The sequence below is a fragment of the Engraulis encrasicolus genome, chromosome 22, assembly GCF_034702125.1.
Source record: "Engraulis encrasicolus isolate BLACKSEA-1 chromosome 22, IST_EnEncr_1.0, whole genome shotgun sequence".
NCBI lineage: Eukaryota > Metazoa > Chordata > Actinopteri > Clupeiformes > Engraulidae > Engraulis > Engraulis encrasicolus.
Genome location: NC_085878.1, coordinates 13,252,816 through 13,260,739, shown reverse-complemented (window position 1 = coordinate 13,260,739; position 7,924 = coordinate 13,252,816).

The window sequence follows — 7,924 nt, the reverse complement described above, 5'->3', positions numbered from 1 at the left end:
TTATGTCTATATGATAACTTTTGAAGGCCCCATGTTCATATTTCGCCTAGGGCCCCAAAATGGCTAGATCCGCCCCTGTGGTACAGCACAGTAGAGAAAACATATTTCAGTTGTACACCTATGTGTCGGAAATTATAAATGACACATGTAGGATCACATCGTGTTAGTTATTAAGCCGAGTGTTAAGTGTCGTGTATACGGTATATTAAACTTTTTAAAACCGTGTTCAGCGCGCCAGTGCCTCAACAAGTGTGCAGTTTAATTGAGAGTACATAAACATGTTAGCACAGCCATCTTTGAAGGCAGACAGATGTTCCTGTTGATAAGGCCATTACCTCTGACGCTGTAATTATGGCAAACGCGGCCGATGCCGAATGCACGCCGCCGCATTCCTTCACACATTCCACGGCCGCTGACTCACGAAAGAGCCGCGGCTTTTTTACAGGTGCAAACAGCTGTTGTATCTCCGCGCGGCCGTCCTCCTCCCCCCACCTTGGACCATTTAAACATAGGTCTGGGTCCACCACCACCTCACAGCACACAACTACCTGCTGCCCTCCACAACCTAACCCCCCAGCCCCATCCCCCACACACACACACACACACACACACACACACGCACATATACGAATACATATACACACAAACACACACACACACAGGACACAGTCACAGATAGACTGACATACCTACATGCTCTCCCTCTCTGTTTCTGTCTGTCTCTCTGTCTCTCTCTCTCTCTCTCTCTCTCTCTCAGACCTAGACACACGCACACACACACACACACACACACACACAAACACACACCCTTCCATTCAATACCCACCACCCTCACGCCCAGCCCAGCCCAGTCCCATCATGTCAGCAGTAAGGAGGCAGCATCTGCGCCGCTTCCTGTGAAAGTACATCTGGACAGAGAATTGCACACCGTTGTTAGGGGGAACCGATCCGTCCAGGCGGCAATTAACGTGTTGTCGCCCCTACCAGCACTGACATGGATACCAGCCCACTGCCTCTGTACTGTGTAATATATCGTGCATATACGTATTGCGACTAATGTGCAATTTACATTGATTCATGTCTGTATTGTATCTATCGCGTATGCACTATTAATTTATATTAAAATACTGAAACACGAGTACACACGGGGAATGATTTGAAGACGCCAGAGCCCACGTAAGGATTCGCATACGATGCTGATTTGAGCGAGAAACGAGGATACGCAGATCTGAGCTCTTTCTGCTCGTCCTGATTGGACAACATCACTTTGATGTCCTCCTCTCTGATTCGCTGGGCTGGTATCGTTGGTCATGTGACTTCAGGATGACATAATGGGGAACTAAAGCATGCTGCTAAGATTTTTTTCTAGGTTCAATTGCGGCCGGGGACTTTTTCTTCATTTTGGCAGCGCCATCCTGTCACCAAATAACATGAGCCAGTTATGGCAACAGCTGCTTATTAGCGATTAGCTATTAGCGTTAGCGATTGCTTAGCACTTTTATTTGTAACTTAAACTTACAGTTGGAATAGTTATCATAGGCTATCATGCTGTATTGTGTGCATAGTTCGCACAAGTGACATTATTATTGATTGCTTTGTCAGTCCATCTTGTAAAATTGCCTCTTTGGCTGAAGCAAGTTAGCTAAACAGGCTAGTTTACGACACAACTAGCTCATTTACTCTCTGAAGGGAGACACACGCTGTGTTCCAATACTCGTACTGTCCGCCCTTTCCGCACTGTGTTTGGGTACGCAGGGTGCTCCATTTCTAATCGCGACGGTAAAGTGTACTGTGAATTACCCGGATAACGCCCCCAAAACGGCAATTTTTCGAAGTGTGCAGTTACTGTACACTTTTCGCACTGAACGGCCGCCATGTTTGTGACGTAGTTGAGTGTCAGATCTGTCAAACGGTTGAATCTCCATGATAACAGCATAGTTTTGATTCCAAAGGCAATCGCCATGTGTATTAGAGGCAGGGGTAACTTTAAAAAGTGTTAGCATAAGGAACAGTGCCTTCCGTGTTGAATTGCATATTGGCGGTTGGTAAACTCGGATGACACGCGACCAACCATAATTTCCGTTAAGTGTATCAGACAGAACGGGAATCGGAATGTACTCGCCTCGTGAATTGCGGAGGGTGGAAAGCGTACTTCACTGCACTCAAACAAGGTACACAGTACAGAGGGTGAATAATGGAACACAGCAACAGATGGAAGAGGTGTCTTTCACCCCTGTGTGCAGTTGAGCATGCTCCATATGCAAGGGCGATCATGTGACGTGATGACTGATTAGTCATGTGACCAGCAAATCAGCCGATTCCCGTTTTTTTGTGAACAGATCAGCTTTTTAATGACAGGACAGAAACTTGTCCGTAAATGTAAGCAGTTTCCAAGACGCCCGCACGATGATATAGTGAAATGATTAATGTAAATGGCATCTAAGTTGTAGGACTCTCTGCTTGTTTTTGGCACACTTTTGACTACCTGGATTAAGGTGAAACTTTTCTCTCTTTTTTTCTTTTTTCAAAAGATTTTTTTGTTTGTTTTTATTACGACTTTATTGATGATAGGACAGTTTGAGAGATGGGTAGGAAGCGAATGGGGAGAGAGACGGGGAGGGGTCGGCAAAGGACCCGGGCCGAGAATCGAACTCGGGTCGGCCACATGGCAGACTAGTACCGGTTGGCCACGGCAGGGCCAAAAGGAGAAACTTTTCACAGACAAGTGAAAACAGCGTGTACAGTAAAAACAGTGTGAATTAGTTTCATGAATCGTAGAACTGTCGCAGGAATAGGACTGTGATTAGGTGCACAGTAGCCTGATTATCATCGACTTTCAAATCTCTTCGAGACTTGGTCTGACCAAGAGCATAACAATTAACATTTCCCAAATGGTATGGTTGACTCGCCTCCCTTGGTTTGCTACTGGTTGTTTGCTTCCCAACAAAGTGGGAGGAGTTCCCGATTTTTCCGGAGCTCAGAAACAATATTTGTATTGCTTACGGCCTGACTAGAAGCAAAGCTGAAGGTGTTGTGTCACTAGGAGGGTGCATCCTAGCTAGGTGCTCAGCGCTATGAGCAAAGATATAGGGAAATGTTTGAGGAGAATCTGAGACACTGTTTCACATTGAAGGCAAGGCAAGGCAAGGCAATTTATTTCTAAAGCGCATTTCATACATGGAAGCAATTCAATGTGCTTTACAACAAGATAAAAACCATGCAAAAAAAAAGAGAACTCAAAATTGAACATTGAAGTGGATAGACTGTGACAAGAACAAGTCTCATTCTGTAAGGGGTGCCAATTACACAAACGTCAATCTAAGTCTTTGTTGGAGGATCCAAGCCTAATAGCTAGGCCAATACCGTACAGTTCAACAGATGTATTGCTAAGCGCTAACACAGCTGCAGACTACGGCTGTACTATACTGTTCATGTGACAGGCTGGATTCCCATTATAGATTACGTCTGCTCATTTAACGTAGAGAGGTAATAAGATACAGACCTGTGTGTGTGTGTGTGTGTGTGTGTGTGTGTGTGTGTGTGTGTGTGTGTGTGTGTGTGTGTGTGTGTGTGTGTGTGGGCTGAAGCACACTGTTTAACACTCACCTACCTATCAGCTCAGATAAACGATACCCTGGTGAACAAGAAAATATCTCACTGATTTAAAATGCCTTACAATTTTTTTTGTTCCTCAAACAGGTTGTGCTTTTGTGCATCCCTCCATCCATCCATCCTTTCTGCCCTCCCTCCCTCCATCCATCCATCTCGTTAAAATGTTCTTCCTTGAAAAGGTTGCTCTTTTGTTCATTAACACATCCACCTCTGCATCTCTCCATTCTGCACACCGTAGCACTGAATTCATCCACCCACCTAGTATTCACCCCTCCATCCCTCCCCCCTCTCCATCCCTCCATCCTGCATGGCGTAGCCAAGTTTCACAGGCTCTTGGGCTGCCGGCTTGGTCTCACGGCTCCTTTGCCGTCGTATACAGTTACGGTCCTGCCCCCTCTGGTACTGAAAGCCTCACAAACCCCTGAGCTTTCATAACCACTTTGCCTCGACAAAATCTTTCAGCCCCTCGTGTGTGTGTCTGTGTGTGTGTGTGTGTGCGTGTGGGTGTGTGTGTGGGTGTGTGTGTGTGCGTGTGTATGTGTGTGTGTGTGGGTGGGTGGATGTGTGTGTGCGTGTGTGTATGGGTGTGTGTGTGTGCATGTGCGTGTGTGTGCCTATGTGTGTGTAGGTGGGTAAGGGTGTGTGTCTGGGTGTGTGTGTGTGAGCATGTGTGTGTGTGTGTGTGTGTCTGCATGTGTGTGTGTGTCTGCATGTCTTCAGTGTGCCGAGGGCTTGGCAGGGTTTCAAGGGGAGCACAATGGAAGCGGGCATATCCACATTTCTCCTTGACAGATAGAGGGGGGGCGGCAAAACAAACAGACGGCCAGCGCTGCTAGATTAGCCTAGGCCACACTCCAATGCCCACCTCACGTCACCGTCACAGCCACCGCCACAATGACACACAGGAATCACCGACAACGCGGTGCTGTGTTGGGCTTTCGGTCACTTTGAAGAATTCTAATTAAGTAGTATGTGGATCAATATGCTTGGTATATTGCTGTAATTCACATATTGATGCACACATTCTGTTTGTTAACAAGCCAATAAAGACAATTTGCAAATGATTAAGCAATCAAAGATGGATCTTGGTGCTACAAAGTCAATTATTCTGCACGACTTACAGTAAGAAAATGAAGGAGTGAAGAGAGGTAGAGAGGTAAGGAGGTAGACTCCACTGCTTTACGTATGGGGGGGGGGGAAGCAGGTAGCGGAGGAGGAGTTGAGGGAGGAGGGAGGGGGTCAGGTGAGGGCCCTCTTGGGTGGCCCTCCCGTCGAGCAGGAAAAGCCCCAGTGCATGAAAAGTGACACCCTGTTAAGGAGTTTGCGTAGGAGAGTGGAGGTGGTGGGTGGGGTAGTGGTGGTGGTGGGGGGTGGTGATGTGGTTCCTGAGAGCCCTGACCTGGGAGTGACCAAGGTTGCCCCCTCAACCACCCTCGAGCTGTAGACTCAAGCATACATGCGCAAACACGCGTACATACATATACATATACATGTGCACGTACGTGTACACACACATACGCACGCACGCACGCACGCACGCACACACACACACACACACACACACACACACACACACACACACACACACACACACACACACACACACACACACACACACACACACACACACACACACATTCCTGTGTTACTACCCTTGTGTAAGCTTTCCAATTGACTAAACTAAACTGTGGCCAGACCAAAATGATCCATGACCCTGTCGCATTTGGCATTTTTATTTTTTCAATAACCAAACCAACCCCCCACTTCCCCACCCCCCAAACGCATTGTTGGATTTTTTTAGTAACACAATGTGGGACCCTTTTCCTGATTTTTCTTTTTTCACGGGGACACTTTGAAGCCACAAGGGCAGGAAGGTAAGAACACACACACACACACACACAGACACACACACACAAACAAGTGTGCGTGCGTGCGTGCATGCGTGCGTGTGTGCGTGCTTGCCTGCGTGCTTGCCTGCGTGCAGTATGGGGTCCTGCAGGGTGGAGGACAGTTTTGGCTTTTGTTACATGTTTAATTCAGTCACATCCCAAGAAGATGACGCTCCCCACTAACATGGGCGGGGGGCGGTATGTGTCTTGTGAGTGAGAAGATAACGGAAAACACTGGCCTTTGATTTCCAGCAGGTCTTTGTTTTTCTTGAAGACACATGGAAAGAAGGTGTTGTCCATGCCACACATGGAGGACACCCGATGACTCAGCGGACACACACACACACACACACATCCATGTACAAACAAGCCCCCACCCAGCCACACACACACACACACCTTTGCTCCATGCTGTCCGACCGTGCTTCATTGTGACATCACAGCACAACAACAATAGTAATCGCCATGGCGTTGCCGAGGCCGTGGCCGAAGCCCTTGTGTCGGTAATGAGCTCCAGCTTTGCCGAGGTCGAGAGGAGTGAAGACAGTTAGGCCAGAGAGAGTAGAGAGAGAGAGGTTCCATTGGCCCATTGTTTCCTGGTTCTATTGTTGGGGGGGAAATCCCCCTTTAGGCAGACCTAGGCAGACCTGAGGACTGTTCTATTCAATGCTAGGAGCATTATGACACATCCCTTTAGGCAGACCGGAACCTGGTCACGTTAGGTGCCCATAGCAACCTATTACAATGGCATATCTCTATACTTAAAGAATCTCTGGTTACGCCAGCTCTCTTGCTCTCGCCCTCACGCCTATGATCCGCGGACACGGGCAGCCTGCCAGCTCACAACATACTGCACACAACTCGACTACACACTGTCTGCCGACAGAGCTCCACAGCAGGTGCCGTCCAGAGCAGTGGGAAGGGGGAGAGAGAGAGCCTGGAAAAAGAATTTTGAGAGCCGGGGAGAACCCAAACCAAGACATACTAGGCCTGGGCTTGGACTTGGATTTTTGTCTGGGCGAGAAAGAGATTGTTTAAGGAAAATTCAAGTGTCCCATCGCGAGTCTGCTGTCAGCCTTTCGGGCATTGTAAATGGTATTGTTTTTACGCAGGGCTTTCTTGGTATTAGGGGTACTCAAAAGTTTTGCACTTTAGCAGTCTACGTATATTTCACACATGCACACACACACACGTGCGCACACACACACAAGCACACGCTCCCACACACACACACGCACACACACGCACACACAAGCACACGCGCCAACACACACACACACATGCACACGCACACGCACACGCACACACAAGCACACGCGCCAACACACACACACACACACACACACACACACACACACACACACACACACACACACACACACACACACACACACACACACACACACACACACACAATGTGGGTATGGTGGAGTTATAACATGGTTACGAGGTGAGTTAATAACAAAAGTTGGTGATCACAGTTTGATTGACACACCATACCTGGCATGAATGTAAAAATATATTTGGACCACATACAGTATGTGGTATTATAAAAGGTCTCCAATGCATGGATCATACATATTATGCAGTGAGATATTGGAATATTATTATTATTATTTAGGGGCCAAGCAGCGAAGCTGGCGAAGGCCCCTATAGAGTTAGTAGGTTTTCGTAGGTTTTCTTCATTATTATTATTATTTAGGCACCATTCTTATCCCTCTGCAAGTCTATGGCAGCCCATAGAACCGTACGTAGGAAAATGCTGTAAATCGGCACACACATTCGGGCCTGGTTCAGCATTACCCACAGCAATTTATAGATCCCCAGCCCCAGCGCTCTAGCGCCACCAACAGGTCAAAGTCACAGGTACATTTCTGCTTGTAACTTTTGAACCGCTGGGCCAATTTGCATAAACTTGGTATCCATGGAATCCTTGAGCCAAGACGAATCCAACGCACTCTATGACGTCATTTTCCGCCAGGATGGTTTTCCCGCCATTTTGGATTTTATGAAATTCAATAAAAATGCTATTTTTTCCGCAATTTTTGACCAATTCGCCCGAAACTTGGTATATAGTATCTCTAGACTGAGCTACACATGGGGTCTCAAGGAATATTAGATATCTTTTATAGTTTTGCCGTGACAGCCAATCAAAATTGTCATAAAAGTGGTGAAACAGGAAGTGAGGTCATATCTCAGCAACTGTTTGTTGAATTAGGTTGGGATTGTGTACACACATAGTAATCCATCCCATGACCTACCACAAAAAAAAATCAGAACCCCAGCTCAAACTCTGTAGCGCCACCAGCAGGTCAAAATTTTAGTTACATTTTTGACTGTAGCTTTTAAACCATATGCACGATGTAAAATATATTATTATCACTAGAATCCTTGGGCCAAGCCGAATTCAACGCACTATATGA